Raw genomic sequence first — 21,062 nt, forward strand, 5'->3', positions numbered from 1 at the left:
ACTAACGAGGTTCTTCTTGATGGCGGGGACATGCTGCACGTTCTTCAGCTCCACGATCCTTCCTGAAGTAAACTTTAGATCGACCGTGCCAACACCATGAACAGAAGCACTCGCGCCATTCCCCATCAATATGGACCCGTGACCTGTGACCTGGTAAGAAGTGAACAATAAAATGTCAGCACACACATGAACACCTGCACCTGTGTCCACCCACCAATCGTTGGGTTGAAACACTGAAAAAACAATAAATAAATTACCGTACCCAGATGCACCATTCTCATTGTTGCCCACAATCATGTTGACAGACTTGGAGTCCTGTGCTGACTTCTTGTACTTGTTTGGGCACTTGTTGGCCCAATGTTCAACCGAACCACAAGTAAAGCAGCCCTCGTCCTTCTTGTTCTTCTTGAAGGTCTTCTTACCCTTCTTCTTAAAGTCGGTATTGTGTTGGACACCGTTCTTTTCCTTGGGCTTGTGGGAGTTGAAGTTCTTCTGGTTCACCATGTTGGCAACAGAAGTCCCTTCGGCTCCTTTTCCGTGCGAGTCTTTTGCCCTCGAATTCTGCTCAACACTCAGATGGCCAATGACATCCTCCACAGAGAATTCACGCCTCTGATGTTTCAGAGTGGTGGCAAAGTTTCTCCAGGAATTAGGGAGCTTAGCGATTATGCAGCCCGCAACAAACTTGCCCGGCAACTCGCACTTGAGAAGCTCAAGTTCCTTAACAATGCATATTATCTCATGAGCCTGCTCCAATACAGGATGGTTTTCAACCATCTTGTAATCGTGGAACTGCTCTATAATATACATCTCGCTCCCTGCATCGGCGGCCCCGAATTTAGATTCGAGCGCCTCCCACAAGTCCTTGGCGACATGCACATGTAAATATGCGTCGACCAATTTATCTCCGATCACGCTAAGAACTGCTCTGAGAAACACAACGGTAGCCTCCTTGAATGCCTTCTCCTGTTCAGGAGCAATCGTTCCCGTGGAGACACCGGTGACCCAGAACACGTTCATAGCCGTGAGCCATAACGTGGTCTTAGTCTGCCAATGCTTGAAGTATGTACCGGTAAACTTATCCGGTTTCAGTGCAGCGGCAAAGCCACTTGCCGAGAAATTCCTACACATAATAGGTTTTTGGATTGTTGAGTAAATAGGCAATTTCTCGATTAAATTAATCCATGATTAAATCACTAGCATGGCATTGACTAAGTTGATGACGTACTGACTCTGATCTAAACATGCACATACTAAGCAAACAGTAGACAAATCTACACATACTGCTAGTACTGCTAATATGAAAATAATCAGGAGCGGGATAAACGAGTTATACCCTCCAGTAGGCCACGCAGAGGCCGCGGCTTTGGTGGCAGCAGCGGCGTCCTCGGCAGCCTTCCTGTCGGCTTCAGCTTTCTCGGCGGCGGCACGGTCGGCGTCGGTGGACATGGTGATGATGAAGGCGACGCGGACGTAGAGGAAGTAGACGATCGGAAGCGAGCAGTCGCGTAATCGCTGCCCAAAAACCTATTCGCCCTCACCCCGTACAGGAACCAGAAGGGCGTCGTTTCGGAGACCTTCTCTCCCGTCGACTGTGTACGCGGCGGACGGGATGGAGTCACCGGCGGCAGCAGCAGCAAAGGAACGATGGTGGGCGTGCGCATGAGCAGATGTGATCTGTTCGTGGCAGCTAGGGTTAGGAGACACCGCATACTTATAGGCGCAGCCGCGTGGAGAGACGTGGGCTCGACCCACGTCCGAGTCCGTGACAGCCCACGATCCGACGTCTCAGATCGTGGCCCAGCTGTCAGAAAACTCTCCGTTAGTGACTGGCAAAAATAAGCACGTAGGTGTGAGCTCGGCTCGGCTCAATCCCGCAACCCGCGGCGCGTCATGATGAGGCGTGGCGTGGCGAGGTGGGCGGCGGAGGAGGAGTGCGCGAGGGCCTCTTCTCTTCTCAAGCTCCAATAGCATATAGAAGAGAAACCCTTATAAACCACTCCAACTCTCCTTCCACTTCCGGGGTGGGACTAAACTTCCCACCACACCTAGTGCCATATAACCCACATGGGCCCTTAGAGATTTTTCAGAAATTGCAATATGGGCCTAGAGCCCATCTCAGATTTCAGCAATCCCCCACCAGATCTCGAGGGCCCACTGTGTCCTCTGTTCCAATTGCTGTTTCGATATACCAGTGTTTCAGTGAAAACCTGTTAAGGTTGACCTTCACCTAGAACAAGTGGCTACACTCCTTCACAACTGAACAATGGACTATGCCTTGAATTGTCAGTTTGGCGTAAACAAGTTTCACTACATGTCTTACTAGTACTAGGCTGCCGAAGGCTGACCCCTCGGGTGGAGCATATAAGTCACACTCCTGGCCTATTCATGAGCTTACTAGAGATCACCCCAATCTCATAGACTGTGACCAGCAGTCGGGCTCATATAGGTGTGTTCGTCCAAAGATCGCTCTGTAGGATAGCATCTTGCTTTTATAAGCTTTGGAACACATTGAGACCGTAGTCATCCTACCATACAGTATCGAGAGTATTGCATCTCCAACGGAGTGTGTTAGTATAGTTACTCTCCTCAGTTCACCACTGGCTTGTTTTCCCAGGTCCTACTTCACGGGATCTCCGATCACATAGGTTGGGTTACCACCATGGCAACTCATGTGGGTCTCATACCCATCTCCCTCGATGCATTATCTATCACAACACGTGATAGCCCTTTTGTAAAGGGACCTGCCAGATTCTTAGCCGTATGGACATAGTCCAACGCTATCACTCCGGAGTTTCTTAATTTTCTGACAGCTTTTAATCTCATTCTTATGTGTTTGGTGGACTTCATGTTGTCCTTTGAACTCTTCACCTTGGTGATGACAGTCTGATTGTCACAGTTCATAAGGATAGCCGGAACCGGTTTATCAACCAATGGCAAGCCCATCAAAAGATCTCGAAGCCATCTCGCTTCAACACCAGATGTGTCTAATGCCGTTAATTCTGCTTCCATTGTCGATCTCGTTAAGATCGTTTGCTTGCAAGACTTCCAGGAAACAGCGCCACCTCCAAGAGTAAACATATACCCAGTTGTGGCCTTCATCTCATCAGCATCAGAGATCCAATTCGCATCACTATACCCTTCAAGTACCGACGGGTATCCGGTATAGTGAAGTCCATAGTTCATAGTACCTTTCAGATAGCGCATAACTCTCTCAACAGCATGCCAATGTACATCACCCGGTTTGAAAACAAACCGGCTCAGTCTACTCACAGCAAACGCGATGTCAGGCCTCGTTGCGCTCGCTAGGTACATCAGTGAACCAATGATTTGAGAGTATCTCAATTGATCTTTAGCCATGCCTTTGGACTTCCGAATCAATACGCTAGGATCATATGGTGTTTGAGATGGTGTGCAGTCCGAATATCCAAAACGACTCAACACCTTCTCAGCGTAATGGGATTGCAGAAGTGTGATCCCACCCTCATTATCTCTTAGTAGCTTGAAGTTCAAGATAACATCAGCCACACCAAGTTCTTTCATCTCAAAGTTCTGAGATAGAAACGATTTGACCTCCTCAATGACTTTGAGGTTTGTTCCGAATATCAGTATGTCATCAACATACAAGCACAGTATAACTCCTTTGCCCCCACCATGGCGATAGTATACATATTTGTCAGCCTCATTAACAACGAAACCAACAGATGTCAGAGTTGTATTAAACTTATCATGCCATTGCTTAGGTGCTTGTTTCAGGCCATATAAAGATTTTATCAACCTACACACTTTTATTTCCTGACCATCTATCACAAAGCCATCAGGCTGTTGCATGTAGATTTCCTCCTTTAGCTCTCCATTTAGAAAAGCCGTCTTAACATCCATCTGATGGACGAGAAGACCATGTGAGGCCGCCAACGAGAGTAATACTCGAATGGTGGTCAGTCTAGCCACAGGTGAATAAGTATCAAAAAAATCTTCCTCTTCTTGCTAGTCATAGCCCTTGGCCACAAGCCTAGCCTTGTACTTTTCAATCGTACCATCGGGCCTAAGCTTCTTTTTGAACACCCACTTACATCCCAGTGGTTTGCAACCATAGGGACGGTCAGTGATCTCCCATGTCCCGTTAGCCATGATGGAATCCATCTCGCTACGGACCGCATCCTTCCAGTAGTCAGCTTCTGGAGAGGCATACGCTTCTGAAATAGAAGTGGGAGTATCATCCACGAGGTACACGAAGAAATCATCACCAAAGGTCTTTGCAGTCCTTTGTCTCTTGCCCCTACCAAGGGTTTCCTCGTCATCCTCCTCAGGATTTTCATCATGTGTTTGTTCATAATATTCCATAGGGATGGCAGGTTCAGGTGTCTCCTCAGATTCCTGTCTAGAAGTGCTTTGCATATCTCTCATAGGAAAAATATCCTCAAAGAACGTAGCATCCTTAGACTCCATAATTGTACCGATCTTCTGGTCAGGTACCTCAGATTTCACTACTAGAAATCTATAGCCAACGCTGTTCTTAGCGTAGCCCAAATTAATGCAGTCCACAGTCTTATGTCCAAGCTTACGCTTTTTGAGGATCGACACGTTGACTTTCGCCAAACAGCCCCAAGTGCGCAAGTACGAGAGTGTCGTCCTTCTCTTTGCCCATTTCTCATAGTGAGTGATCTCACTATCCTTTGTCGGAACTTTATTCAGGACATGACATGCTGTCAATATAGCCTCCCCCCACCATGCCTTGGATAAACCCGATGTATCTAACATGGCGTTAACCAAATCAGTTAGAGTACAGTTTTTCCGCTCGGCAACCCCGTTTGACAGGGGTGAATAGGGAGGCATCCTCTCATGAATAATGCCGTGTTCCGCACTGAAGGAATCAAACTCACTCGAGAAGTACTCTCCACCACGATCTGACCTGACTCGTTTAATTTTCTTTTCAAGTTGATTTTCAACTTCTGCCTTATAGATTTTAAAGTAGTGTAGAGCCTCATCTTTAGTATTTAATAGATACACATAGCAATATCTAGTGGAATCATCTATCAATGTCATGAAGTATCTCTTTCCACCTTTAGTCAACACACCATTCATCTCGCAAAGATCAGAATGTATGAGTTCTAATGGTGCCAGGTGTCTCTCCTCCGCGGCCTTATGAGGCTTGCGAGGTTGCTTAGCTTGCACACATGAAAGGCACTTAGAACCTTTGGCTAAAGTGAAACTCGGGATTAAATCCAACTTGGCTAGCCGTGTCATAACACCAAAACTAATGTGACAAAGACGTGAATGCCAAACTTCAGATTCATTAACATTCGAATGAATATGGTTCACGACTTTATTACAAAAATCTGTGAGGGAAAGGCGGAACATCCCTCCGCTCTCATAACCTTTTCCAACAAAGAGTCCATATTTTGTAACAACTAATTTATTAGACTCGAAAACCAACTTAAACCCTTCTCTACATAGAAGGGAGCCACTAACGAGGTTCTTCTTGATGGCGGGGACATGCTGCACGTTCTTCAGCTGCACGATCCTTCCTGAAGTAAACTTCAGATCGACCGTGCCAACACCATGAACAGAAGCACTCGCGCCATTCCCCATCAATACGGACCCGTGACCTGTGACCTGGTAAGAAGTGAACAATGAAATGTCAGCACACACATGAACACCTGCACCTGTGTCCACCCACCAATCGTTGGGTTGAAACACTGAAAAAATAGTAAATAAATTACCGTACCCAGATGCACCATTCTCATTGTTGCCCACAATCATGCTGACAGACTTGGAGTCCTGTGCTGACTTCTTGTACTTGTTTGGGCACTTGTTGGCCCAATGTTCAACCGAACCACAAGTAAAGCAGCCCTCGTCCTTCTTGTTCTTCTTGAAGGTCTTCTTACCCTTCTTCTTAAAGTCGGTATTGTGTTGGACACCGTTCTTTCCCTTGGGCTTGTGGGAGTTGAAGTTCTTCTGGTTCACCATGTTGGCAACAGAAGTCCCTTCGGCCCCTTTTCCGTGCGAGTCTTTTGCCCTCGAATTCTGCTCAACACTCAGATGGCCAATGACATCCTCCACAGAGAATTCACGCCTCTGATGTTTCAGAGTGGTGGCAAAGTTCCTCCAGGAATTAGGGAGCTTAGCGATTATGCAGCCCGCAACAAACTTGCCCGGCAACTCACACTTGAGAAGCTCAAGTTCCTTAACAATGCATATTATCTCATGAGCCTGCTCCAATACATGACGGTTTTCAACCATCTTGTAATCGTGGAACTGCTCTATAATATACATCTCGCTCCCTGCATCAGCGGCCCCGAAATTAGATTCGAGCGCCTCCCACAAGTCCTTGGCGACATGCACATGTAAATATGCGTCGACCAGTTTATCTCCGATCACGCTAAGAACTGCTCCGAGAAACACAACGGTAGCCTCCTTGAACGCCTTCTCCTGTTCAGGAGCAATCGTTCCCGTGGAGACACCGGTGACCCAGAACACGTTCATAGCCGTGAGCCATAACGTGGTCTTAGTCTGCCAACGCTTGAAGTATGTACCGGTAAACTTATCCGGTTTCAGTGCAGCGGCAAAGCCACTTGCCAAGAAATTCCTACACATAATAGGTTTTTGGATTGTTGAGTAAATAGGCAATTTCTCGATTAAATTAATCCATGAGTAAATCACTAGCATGACATTGACTAAGTTGATGACGTACTGACTCTGATCTAAACATGCACGTACTAAGCAAACAGTAGACAAATCTACACATATTGCTAGTACTGCTAATATGAAAATAATCAGGAGCGGGATAAACGAGTTATACCCTCCAGTAGGCCACGCAGAGGCCGCGGCTTTGGTGGCAGCAGCGGCGTCCTCGGCAGCCTTCTTGTCGGCTTCAGCTTTCTCGGCGGCGGCACGGTCGGCGTCGGTGGACATGGTGATGATGAAGGCGACGCGGACGTAGAGGAAGTAGACGATCGGAAGCGAGCAGTCGCGTAATCGCTGCCCAAAAACCTATTCGCCCCTCACACCGCACAGGAACCAGAAGGGCGTGGTTTCGGAGACCCGCTCTCCCGTCGACCGTGTACGCGGCGGACGGGATGGAGTCACCGGCGGCAGCAGCAGCAAAGGAACGACGGTGGGCGTGCGCGTGAGCAGATGTGATCTGTTCGTGGCAGCTAGGGTTAGGAGACACCGCATACTTATAGGCGCAGCCGCGTGGAGAGACGTGGGCTCGACCCACGTCCGAGTCCGTGACAGCCCACGATCCGACGTCGCAGATCGTGGCCCAGCTGTGAGAAAACTCTCCGTTAGTGACTGGCAAAAATAAGCACGTAGGTGTGAACTCGGCTCGGCTCAATCCCGCAACCCGCGGCGCGGCGCGCCGTGACGAGGCATGGCGTGGCGAGGCGGGCGGCGGAGGAGGAGTGCGTGAGGGCCTCTTCTCTTCTCAAGCTCCAATAGCATGTAGAAGAGAAACCCTTATAAACCACTCCAACTCTCCTTCCACTTCCGGGGTGGGACTAAACTTCCCACCACACCTAGTGCCATATAACCCACATGGGCCCTTAGAGATTTTTCAGAAATTACAATATGGGCCTAGAGCCCATCTCAGATTTCAGCAATCCCCCACCAGATCTCGAGGGCCCATTGTGTCCTCTGTTCCAATTGCTGTTTCGATATACCAGTGTTTCAGTGAAGACATGTTAAGGTTGAACTTCACCTAGAACAAGTGGCTACACTCCTTCACAACTGAACAATGGACTATGCCTTGAATTGTTAGTTTGGCGTAAATAAGTTTCACTACATGTCTTACTAGTACTAGGCTGCCGAAGGCTGACCCCTCGGGTGGAGCATATAAGTCACACTCCTGGACTATTCATGAGCTTACTAGAGATCACCCCAATCTCATAGACTGTGACCAGCAGTCGGGCTCATATAGGTGTGTTCCTCCAAAGATCGCAATGTAGAATAGCATCTTGCTTTTATAAGCTTTGGAACACATTGAGACCGTAGTCATCCTACCATACAGTATCGAGAGTATTGCATCTCCAACGGAGTGGGTTAGTATAGTTACTCTCCTCAGTTCACCACTGGCTTGTTTTCCCAGGTCCTACTTCACGGGATCTCCGATCACATAGGTTGGGTTACCACCATGGCAACTCATGTGGGTCTCATACCCATCTCCCTCGATGCATTATCTATCACAACACGTGATAGCCCTTTTGTAAAGGGATCTGCCAGATTCTTAGCCGTATGGACATAGTCCAACGCTATCACTCCGGAGTTTCTTAATTTTCTGACAGCTTTTAATCTCATTCTTATGTGTTTGGTGGACTTCATGTTGTCCTTTGAACTCTTCACCTTGGTGATGACAGTCTGATTGTCACAGTTCATAAGGATAGCCGGAACAGGTTTATTAACCAATGGCAAGTCCATCAAAAGATCTCGAAGCCATCTCGCTTCAACACCAGATGTGTCTAATGCCGTTAATTCTGCTTCCATTGTCGATCTCGTTAAGATCGTTTGCTTGCAAGACTTCCAGGAAACAGCGCCACCTCCAAGAGTAAACATATACCCAGTTGTGACCTTCATCTCATCAGCATCATAGATCCAATTCGCATCACTATACCCTTCAAGTACCGACGGGTATCCGGTATAGTGAAGTCCATAGTTCATAGTACCTTTCAGATAGCGCATAACTCTCTCAACAGCATGCCAATGTACATCACCCGGTTTGGAAACAAACCGGCTCAGTCTGCTCACAGCAAACGCGATGTCAGGCCTCGTTGCGCTCGCTAGGTACATCAGTGAACCAATGATTTGAGAGTATCTCAATTGATCTTTAGCAATGCCTTTGGACTTTCGAATCAATACACTAGGATCATATGGTGTTTGAGATGGTGTGCAGTCCGAATATCCAAAACGACTCAACACCTTCTCAACGTAATGGGATTGCAGAAGTGTGATCTCACCCTCATTACCTCTCAGTAGCTTGATATTCAAGATAACATCAGCCACACCAAGGTCTTTCATCTCAAAGTTCTGAGATAGAAACGATTTGACCTCCTCAATGACTTTGAGGTTTGTTCCGAATATCAGTATGTCATCAACATACAAGCACAGTATAACTCCTTCGCCCCCACCATGGCGATAGTATACACATTTGTCAGCCTCATTACCAACGAAACCAACAGATGTCAGAGTTGTATTAAACTTATCATGCCATTGCTTAGGTGCTTGTTTCAGGCCATATAAAGATTTTATCAACCTACACACTTTTCTTTCCTGACCATCTATCACAAAGCCATCAGGCTGTTGCATGTAGATTTCCTCCTTTAGCTCTCCATTTAGAAAAGCCGTCTTAACATCCATCTGATGGACGAGAAGACCATGTGAGGCCGCCAACGAGAGTAATACTCGAATGGTGGTCAGTCTAGCCACAGGTGAATAAGTATCAAAGAAATCTTCCTCTTCTTGCTGGTCATAGCCCTTGGCCACAAGCCTAGCCTTATACTTTTCAATCGTACCATCGGGCCTAAGCTTCTTTTTGAACACCCACTTACATCCCAGTGGTTTGCAACCATAGGGACGGTCAGTGATCTCCCATGTCCCGTTAGCCATGATGGAATCCATCTCGCTACGGACCGCATCCTTCCAGTAGTCAGCTTCTGGAGAGGCATACGCTTCTGAAATAGAAGTGGGAGTATCATCCACGAGGTACACGAAGAAATCATCAGCAAAGGTCTTTGCAGTCCTTTGTCTCTTGCCCCTACCAAGGGTTTCCTCGTCATCCTCCTCAGGATTTTCATCATGTGTTTGTTCATAATATTCCATAGGGATGGCAGGTTCAGGAGTCTCCTTAGATTCCTGTCTAGAAGTGCTTTGCATGTCTCTCATAGGAAAAATATCCTCAAAGAACGTAGCATCCTTAGACTCCATAATTGTACCGATCTTCTGGTCAGGTACCTCAGATTTCACTACTAGAAATCTATAGCCAACGCTGTTCTTAGCGTAGCCCAAATTAATGCAGTCCACGGTCTTATGTCCAAGCTTACGCTTTTCGGGGATCGGCACGTTGACTTTCGCCAAACAGCCCCAAGTGCGCAAGTACGAGAGTGTCGTCCTTCTCTTTGCCCATTTCTCATAGTGAGTGATCTCACTATCCTTTGTCGGAACTTTATTCAGGACATGACATGCTGTCAATATAGCCTCCCCCCACCATGCCTTGGATAAACCCGATGTATCTAACATGGCGATAACCAAATCAGTTAGAGTGCGGTTTTTCCGCTCGGCAACGCCGTTTGACTGGGGTGAATAGGGAGGCGTCCTCTCATGAATAATGCCGTGTTCCGCACAGAAGGAATCAAACTCACTCGAGAAGTACTCTCCACCACGATCTGACCGGACTCGTTTAATTTTCTTTTCAAATTGATTTTCAACTTCTGCCTTATAGATTTTAAAGTAGTGTAGAGCCTCATCTTTAGTATTTAACAGATACACATAGCAATATCTAGTGGAATCATCTATCAATGTCATGAAGTATCTCTTTCCACCTTTAGTCAACACACCATTCATCTCGCAAAGATCAGAATGTATGAGTTCTAATGGTGCCAGGTGTCTCTCCTCCGCGGCCTTATGAGGCTTGCGAGGTTGCTTAGCTTGCACACATGAAAGGCACATAGAACCTTTGGCTAAAGTGAAACTCGGGATTAAATCCAACTTGGCTAGCCGCGTCATAACACCAAAACTAATGTGACAAAGACGTGAATGCCAAACTTCAGATTCATTAACATTCGAATGAATATGGTTCACGACTTTATTACAAAAATCTACGAGGGAAAGGCGGAACATCCCTCCGCTCTCATAACCTTTTCCAACAAAGAGTCCATATTTTGTAACAACTAATTTATTAGACTCGAAAACCAACTTAAACCCTTCTCTACATAGAAGGGAGCCACTAACGAGGTTCTTCTTGATGGCGGGGACATGCTGCACGTTCTTCAGCTGCACGATCCTTCCTGAAGTAAACTTCAGATCGACCGTGCCAACACCATGAACAGAAGCACTCGCGCCATTCCCCATCAATACGGACCCTTGACCTGTGACCTGGTAAGAAGTGAACAATGAAATGTCAGCACACACATGAACACCTGCACCTGTGTCCACCCAGCAATCGTTGGGTTGAAACACTGAAAAAACAGTAAATAAATTACCGTACCCAGATGCACCATTCTCATTGTTGCCCACAATCATGTTGACAGACTTGGAGTCCTGTGCTGACTTCTTGTACTTGTTTGGGCACTTGTTGGCCCAATGTTCAACCGAACCACAAGTAATGCAGCCCTCGTCCTTCTTGTTCTTCTTGAAGGTCTTCTTACCCTTCTTCTTAAAGTCGGTATTGTGTTGGACACCGTTCTTTCCCTTTGGCTTGTGGGAGTTGAAGTTCTTCTGGTTCACCATGTTGGCAACAGAAGTCCCTTCGGCCCCTTTTCCGTGCGAGTCTTTTGCCCTCGAATTCTGCTCAACACTCAGATGGCCAATGACATCCTCCACAGAGAATTCACGCCTCTGATGTTTCAGAGTGGTGGCAAAGTTTCTCCAGGAATTAGGGAGCTTAGCGATTATGCAGCCCGCAAGAAACTTGCCCGGCAACTCGCACTTGAGAAGCTCAAGTTCCTTAACAATGCATATTATCTCATGAGCCTGCTCCAATACAGGACGGTTTTCAACCATCTTGTAATCGTGGAACTGCTCTATAATATACATCTCGCTCCCTGCATCGGCGGCCCCGAATTTAGATTCGAGCGCCTCCCACAAGTCCTTGGCGACATGCACATGTAAATATGCGTCGACCAGTTTATCTCCGATCACGCTAAGAACTGCTCCGGGAAACACAACGGTAGCCTCCTTGAACGCCTTCTCCTGTTCAGGAGCAATCGTTTCCGTGGAGACACCGGTGACCCAGAACACGTTCATAGCCGTGAGCCATAACGTGGTCTTAGTCTGCCAACGCTTGAAGTATGTACCGGTAAACTTATCCGGTTTCAGTGCAGCGGCAAAGCCACTTGCCGAGAAATTCCTACACATAATAGGTTTTTGGATTGTTGAGTAAATAGGCAATTTCTCAATTAAATTAATCCATGAGTAAATCACTAGCATGGCATTGACTAAGTTGCTGACGTACTGACTCTGATCTAAACATGCACGTACTAAGCAAACAGTAGACAAATCTACACATACTGCTAGTACTGCTAATATGAAAATAATCAGGAGCGGGATAAACGAGTTATACCCTCCAGTAGGCCACGCAGAGGCCGCGGCTTTGGTGGCAGCAGCGGCGTCCTCGGCGGCCTTCTTGTCGGCTTCAGCTTTCTCGGCGGCGGCACGGTCGGCGTCGGTGGACATGATGATGATGAAGGCGACGCGGACGTAGAGGAAGTAGACGATCGGAAGCGAGCAGTCGCGTAATCGCTGCCCAAAAACCTATTCGCCCCTCAGCCCGTACAGGAACCAGAAGGGCGTGCTTTCGGAGACCTGCTCTCCCGTCGACCGTGTACGCGGCGGACGGGATGGAGTCACCGGCGGCAGCAGCAGCAAAGGAACGACGGTGGGCGTGCGCGTGAGCAGATGTGATCTGTTCGTGGCGGCTAGGGTTAGGAGACACCGCATACTTATAGGCGCAGCCGCGTGGAGAGACGTGGGCTCGACCCACGTCCGAGTCCGTGACAGCCCACGATCCGACGTCTCAGATCGTGGCCCAGCTGTCAGAAAACTCTCCGTTAGTGACTGGCAAAAATAAGCGCATAGGCGTGAGCTCGGCTCGGCTCGGCTCAATCCCGCAACCCGCGGCGCGGCGCGGCGCGGCGCGTCGTGACGAGGCGTGGCGTGGCGAGGCGGGCGGCGGAGGAGGAGTGCGCGAGGGCCTCTTCTCTTCTCAAGCTCCAATAGCATGTAGAAGAGAAACCCTTATAAACCACTCCAACCCTCCTTCCACTTCCGGGATGGGACTAAACTTCTCACCACACCTACTGCCATATAACCCACATGGGCCCTTAGAGATTTTTCAGAAATTGCAATATGGGCCTAGAGCCCATCTCAGATTTCAGCACCGCGTCTGTGGTGGCGGGGGCGTCACATCCATGGCGGCTGGAAAAACGCTAAGAGTGGTCGGGACAGAGAAATGGAAGGGAACAGTCAAAGGGACGAGCTCGGCGGTGGGTGGAGGAGGGTCTCGGTCATGGCCCGCGTTTTGGGTACCGAGCGAAATTCCGAGATCTCGCGCGGTTACCGCCCTCCCTCGAGAAACACGGATACCGAGCAAAAAATCTCGAATAATTTGAAAATTTTGAATTCAAATGCTCACAGTATAGTTAAATGCAGGCCATCTCCTATGCAACCACAGAGATGTTGACGGCCTAGTGGTAAAGCCAACCTTTCATCAGCAGGTAGACGCGGGTTGGAATCTTGGTCACTAGGCCAGGGAAATGCCTACGATATTTCATATTGATAAGCCCATCTATATCTACTTCAAAAAAATATGAATTCAAACTTTGATTTTAAATTTTGTCCGATTTTTTTCTACTTCAAAAAAATATGAATTCAATCTTTGATTTTAAACTTTGTCCGATTTTTTCCGGAATTTCGTGGTTACCGTGGTAACCGCAAATTCCGATGCCCTACGAGAAAAAAGATCCTCTCGGGATCCAAAACCTTGGTCATGGCAGCTTTCGACAGTCTCAACCATTGTGCAGGGTGCTACGACCATGGCCTTTTGTTACTGAAGCTGGCTATGTTATGATACAACCATGGTTGCGAGGGGGAGCGCGTGGTACTGAAGAGGGGGGAAATGCCTACGATATTTCATATTGATAAGCCCATCTATATCTACTTCAAAAAAATATGAATTCAAACTTTGATTTTAAATTTTGTCCGATTTTTTTCTACTTCAAAAAAATATGAATTCAAACTTTGATTCTAAATTTTGTCCGATTTTTTTCCGGAATTTCGTGGTTACCGTGGTAACCGCAAATTCCGATGCCCTACGAGAAAAAAAGATCCGCTCGGGATCCAAAACCTTGGTCATGGCAGCCTTCGACAGTCTCAACCATTGTGCAGGGTGCTACGACCATGGCCTTTTGTTACTGAAGCTGGCTATGTTATGATACAACCATGGTTGCGAGGGGGAGCGCGTGGTACTGAAGAGGGGGGAGGGGGCTGTTAGCTGCTGGCAGGGGCAATGGCCGGAGTTGGGTATGCTACAGCGACGGCTGGTAGCGCAAGGTGATTTTGCTGCAAGTTCACAACCGACAGCGTTGACTTGACGTTCACGGTGAGTTTGACCGGCGACGAGAGCGGTCAGCTGATATCCGACAGCGAGTCCAGCAAGCTATTCTGCGGCGGGGTCAGCGGCACTCGATTTGCTGTGCTCTCTCATCCGTGCGCGCTCACGTGATTTGAAGGGAAAAGCTGTTAGTGGGGCGGAGGCGGAGCCTTATCGGGCGGCTAGGAATCGTTGTATCTGGTGACTAGGACGCGACGGGCTAAAAGTTTCGGCCGGCCGGCGCGTGCCTACTGCTTGTCTGGCCTGGAGAAAAAGAGGCAGCGTCAAGGTGTTTTCTAGCCACTAACCAAACACCATGTCATCAATCCATGGACACCTGTCTCAGCTAATAGGAATGAAGCAGTTTTCTAGCAGCGAGTCAACTGATGACACAAGCGTGAAGATGTCATTCGTCAGTGTCATAAAAAAATCCTTTGGTGGCTTATCAAGCTGGCCACTTGGTTCTTTTCTTTAACATGGATAAATAAAATGGAATCCCTATACCACTATATCCATAAAATGCATAAACGCAGTTAACGCCTTAAAATAGCAAGAATTGTGTAAAACATCCCACATTTTTTCCTCGTTAAATATACTAGCAAAAGGGCCCGTGCGTTGCACCGGGTTGAAAACAAAAAAAATGTAAGCACTCATCCTGCTTAAAACCACTATATTGGCCTTTTTTCCATGGTATTAATGTAAAATGGAACATAAGTTGGTGAAGAAGTTATCCAAAAAGTACGTCCTTTTATCAAGAAGTATGATGCAATGAAAGTTATTCATTATCCAGAAGTATGATGCAACAAAAGCTAAGAATTAGATGGTTGATAACTTCCATCTCGCCAAGCAGCATACATGACCATGGATGTGATTGAAAACATTAAAAGTTAAGAAAACTACCGTTCTGCAGAATAATAGGCCATAGCCATCACGGTAGTCTAGTTACGATTTTCATTGAAACTGAAGCAATTATTGAATAGAGCAAATAAAGAGCAAGAACCATGCAAAGCTTATCACTTGACTATATTATTATTTCTTTAACCACCAAACAGTATGATGACTACTATGTAATCACTTTCTGCACATCTTTGGGTTATCTCTAACAGCGGACTATGTAAAACTACTTCCTTTGTGCAAGACGGAGCTGCAGCTAGGTTGCACTTCCAAGTTTCACCACGTTCAAGCTTGCATAATCTCCATTTGCAATCATAGTATATCATCCATAGAACCATTGAAGTTTTCCACTTTTCTTCATTATGAGACTCAGTATAGTTTATCCTATTGTTTGTTATGCCTTCGAATCCCATGACAAAACACTTTCTCACATCCTTTCGTGTTTACCCAAATACATCCGGCCAGAACCTAGGAAATGATATTAATAATCTGATATACAATTCAAAACAGTGAAAAAACTATTCAACTGAAATAAATAAGTGTTAGCACATGCTGTATTTTTTAACATCTCGTCTCTACTAAGCTTGGTTGTAAGGTAATAGCTCGAGGAAAAACTGAATCAGTAAGCCATATTTAGATTTGGCACATCTAGCACAAAAACTATGAATACTGTCAGAATATCTATCAACATCCAGACCAAACAACATCGGATGGCGAGAACCATTTGTTCAAAAAGTCCAAGGGATAAGGAAGCGGGGAATTAAATAGGACTAATAGGCAGCATGTTAATTAGAGTTCCCATGTAACATGTGATTTTTTTGTATATATTCTGAGTGTTAAAATAAGCCCTACCAAATAGAGGGTTCAGAATTGTTTGTCTTAGGTGAGCATTGGAATTTCGTAAGGTTGGCTAATCAATATAGGTAGAATGCAACTGATGAAAATTCAACTTCATGTAGAATGCAACCAAAGAACTTCGTGGACCCATTTGTTTTCATTTTCATTATTAATAAATAATATACACATGTACGTATTACATATTATTATGCAGATTCTTTTCCTTAGGAAAACTGCAATGGTCTAGCATCTATAATCCCTAGAGAATTCCAATGGTCTAGCTTCTATATCTTATCAGCCAATTTCACATTTTGGTTCAAATACGATAAGCACTTCAAACTGCTTTTATCTTAATTGAAACAGCGTGCACTTATCTATTTTTTCCCTTTTGAAACTATTAATATAGAGGTGTTCATGCTATTCATACATAAACTAAGGCTATAGAAGGCATAATTAGGTATGGCACAGATTATCCATGCGAGTAACTTTATTCTGAAATGAAATATACCTGATAATTTCCTTTGGAAAAATGGCTCCTTACCACTTTCAACTGAGAGTGAGCAAGAAGTATTGTTGAAGCATTAGCACACAAAAGAGTTCAGCATAATCGTGCATGACAACCAACCAAACCGACCAACCTAAGTTATTGAAAAAAACAAGATCTTCTGATACACAATTACACGCAAAAAGGTGATTGCAAAAACTGCAACAGAGAACAGTTCCTTATTGACATCTCAACAGAGCAACCTCATACGGTCTATATCTATATTGCAAAAATACCCGGCAATTAAACAACCTTATATATCTGTTCTATATTACAAAAACACCGTTGATGTGCTGCGCTGCTGCTAAGATTCTGTGTATAAGGTTTTCCCTAGTAGTATGCTGGGTTTCTTGGCGGATCATCCCTTTGAGTCGCCGCTCCGGCTTGATGTGCACTTACTTACACTGGTGATGTGAAGGATCCACTGCGCCACAACTCTGCACCATTAGCTGACGAGGCAGTAGATGAAATGGTTAAGTCCCTTCTTAATGGAGATCCAGAAGACTGCATTAAAACCGGTCTGGCCCCTTTCTGCGAGCTTAACCCACCACCAGATGTGAGTCTCTGAACTTATTTACCTTTACCTCATTATTCAAACATTTTACTCAACCTTTGATAACTTTTACAGGTTAAGTCTGATTTTTGGAAGAAGACATATGTAACGCCCTCGATGCGGCTATATCTCCCACGTGTCGAAGCACGACTTAGAGGCATAACCGCATTGAAAGCAATGTCGCAAGTGAGGTAATCTTCACACAACCCATGTAATACATAAGGGAAAGAGATACATAGTTGGCTTACAATCGCCACTTCACACAATTACATGAATAAAGCATTACATCATCCAGATACAATCAAGGTCCGACTACGGAACCAAAATAAAAGAAGAACCCCAAATGCGACAAAGGTCCCTGATCGACCCCAACTGGGCTCCACTACTGATCAACTAGAACGAAACAACACAAAGGGCAAGATCTTCATCGAGCTCCTCCTTGAGCTTGGTTGCGTCATCTGCACGGTAACATAGGCACCTGCAAACTGGTTTTGGAAGTATCTGTGAGCCACAGGGACTCAGCAATCTCGCACCCGCGAGATCAAGACTATTTAAGCTTATAGGAAGGATGGAGTAATGAGGTGGAGCTGCAGCAAGCGACTAGCATATATGGTGGCTACAATCGCAAAAGAGAGCGAGAAGAGAGGGCAAAGCACGGTCGATAAAAGTATGATCAAGAAGTGATCCTATAGCAACCTACGTCAAGCATAACTCCAACACCGTGTTCACTTCCCGGACTCCGCCGGAAAGAGACCATCACGGTTACACACACGGTTGATGTATTTTAAATAAGGTCAACTTCGGGTTTTCTACAACCGGACGTTAACAAATTCCCATCTGCCACATAACCGCGGGCACGGCTTTTGAAAGATAATACCCTGCAGGGGTGTCCCAACTTAGCCCATGACAAGCTCTCACGGTCAACGAAGGAATAGACCTCCACCCGAGACACTCCGATCAGACTCGGTATCTCGGTACAACAAGACATTTCGACAGGGTAAAACTAAACCAGCAACACCGCCCGAATGTGCCGACAAATCCCGATAGGAGCTGCACATATCTCTTTCTCAGGGCACACTCAGATGAGACTAGCTACGAGTAAAACCAACCCTCAAGTTTCCCCGAGGTGGCCCCGCAGGCAGCTCAGTTCGGACCAACACTCAGAGGAGCACTGGCCCGGGGGGGTTAGAATAAAGATGACCCTTGAGTCTGCAGAACCCAAGGGAAGGTGGTAGGTTGTTAGTGCAAATGGTAAAACCAATGTTGGGCATTGCTGGAGGAGCTTTACTTAAGGCGAACTGTCAAGGGGTTCCCATTATAGCCCAACCGCGTAAGGAACGCAAAATCCGGGAACATAACACCGATATGACGGAAACTAGGGCGGCAAGAGTGGAACAAAACACCAGGCATAAGGCCGAGCCTTCCACCCTTTACCAAGTATATAGATGCATTAATTAAATAAGATATATTGTGATATCCCAACAAGTAAACATGTTCCAACAAGGAACAACATCTCCATGTTCCAACAAGGAACAAACTTCAATCTTCACCTGCAACTAACAACGCTATAAGAGGGGCTGAGCAAAGCGGTAACATAGCCAATCAACGGTTTGCTAGGACATGGTGGGTTAGAGGTTTGACATGGCAATTTGGGAGGCTGACAAGCAAATGGTAGGCATCATAGCATTGGCATAGCAAAAGAGCGAGCAAACTAGCATAGCAAAGATAGTAGTGATCTCGAGGGTATGATCATCTTGCCTGAAATCCCGCAAGGAAGAAGAACGAATCCAGGAAGAAGACAAACGGCCGTAGACGAACGAATCCTCACAACTCCGGAACGAAACCGAAGCTAACGAGAGAAGCAACCCGGAAAGAAACAAACAACATAGTAAACAAACATCACATAAACATGGCATGATGCGCAAACAAGTATGATGCATGTCCGGTTTAATGAGGCATGGCATGGCAAAGTGCAACAAACAATACTACAAGTTAAGTGGAGCTCAATATGCAACGAGTTGCATATTGACAAAACACCGCATCAATTATTTAGTTCTCTCTCGTTAAGGAACACAACAATATTAAGTGTGGTTAAACATGGCAAGGGGTGAAACATAATTAAACTACACCATCTAAACAATTTAAATGGGGCCGGATATAAAAACAACAAATCCGGTAAATCCCCATATGCATTTAGCAATTTAATGCAACAACAAGTTTAAACATTTTAAATGTTGTTATCATGATGCGGATGACATATACAAGTTTTATGCAATTTTATGAAAATGTTGACATGAGCATGTTATGAAGCATTTGGTCACCATGGCGGAACAAAAAGGGTGCCACGGCGGCGAAACAAAAATGGTGCCACGACAACATTCCGGTCCCGGTAACTCATGGAGATACCGGTGCAAAAGGAGGCGTGCGGATGTGCGGAACATGCTAGAGATGGTGGGGTGATCCCGGTTACCGGGTTCCCACGGTTCATCGGCACGAAGAACGAGGAGGAACGTGCATGAAGCAAACGGGCACGGTGCAAACATAGGGTGCATCTCATACATGCAAGGGCAACTCATCGCGGTCGTCGTCTCGGGGTTATACCTTGAAGCGTGCATTCGGGGCGGAACGCGTTCGTAGTGGAAGTAGTCGTTCACGGAGCGGTCGTCGTCGGAAGTAGAGGAAGTAGTCGTTCAAGCGTCCGATGGTAATAGTACTCGGTCGTTTCGAAGAGGTACTTGGGGTCATTCGAACTTGCCGATCTCGTCATCTCGAAGGGGTACTTGACGTTCTTAGCGATTCCGAAGACGAGGTAGAGGTACACTTGTTGTAGGGGTACTTGTCGGATCCACGACGACGGTAGAGGTACAAATGTTCTCGCGGTACTTGTCGGTCCAGTCTTGGTGTAGATGTACATCGCAAACGTAGTGGTACTCGCGGACTTCGGCGCCGGTAGTCGTACACGGTTCGTAGGGGTACTTGTTGTTTCCGTAGACGGCGGTAGAGGTACTCGACGCGGTCGTCGAACTTGACGAAATCCATCTGGAGGTAGACGTCCGTGGGGTCTTGTCGGTTGGGTACTTGGCGAACCTAGAGGCCTTCGTAGTGGTAACTCGCGAACTCCACGGGGCGGTCTTGGCATGCCACGAGCAATGGTGCGATGTCCAGGTGCATCGGCGACGGGGATCGGGCGAGGACGAGGACGAGACGCGGACCTGGGCGGCGGGAGCCCATCTCCGACGATGGCGGCGGCGCTAGAGCGTGAACGAACGCCGGGGGAGGCAGAGAAGCATCCCTGGCGGCAGGGAACTTGGCGCGGCGAAGGCAGCAGAGAAGGCCCGGCGAGGTCGCGCGCAGGGTGGCCCTCCGGCGGGGCGCGACAAGCAGGGCCCTGATCCTGCCGGAGTCAGGACGAAGGCGAGCTCCGGCGGCAGGGCTTGGCGGCAGGGCCGGCGCGAGGAGACGGGGCGGACTTGGCGCGGTCGCGAGGCACAGGGACCGAAGGGCGCAACGGCAGCGGAGGTAGGCGGCCATGGCGCAGCCATGAGCGCATAGCTCGGGTCGCGGGCGAGGGGGAGATGGAGAGGTGGGGCGCAGAGGAGGCCGATGGGGCTCCGTCCTGGTTATCTTCTCCGGCGAGGGCGGAGCGCGGGAGCGAGGGGAAGGTCGAGGGCTGCGCGGTCGGGCTCGGGATCGAGGAGAGGGAAACGAGGGGATCGGGCGCAGGGAGCTCCTCTCCCTGGCTCGATGCGGTGTATGGTGACGGCGCGAGGGAGGAGACGAGGGAGAGTGGGGGATCGAGAGAGGAGAGATGGGGCGCAGAGGAGGGAGATGGAGGCGCTGCGGGAGGGAGATGGGATCGAGAGAAGGGTTCGCTAGGGTTAGAGGGGCACCGGCTGGGCCTTGGGCCGGCTTAGGTTGCAAGGCTCTCTTCT

This window comes from Triticum dicoccoides, chromosome 7A (genome assembly GCF_002162155.2).
Source record: "Triticum dicoccoides isolate Atlit2015 ecotype Zavitan chromosome 7A, WEW_v2.0, whole genome shotgun sequence".
In the NCBI taxonomy this organism is placed as follows: domain Eukaryota; kingdom Viridiplantae; phylum Streptophyta; class Magnoliopsida; order Poales; family Poaceae; genus Triticum; species Triticum dicoccoides.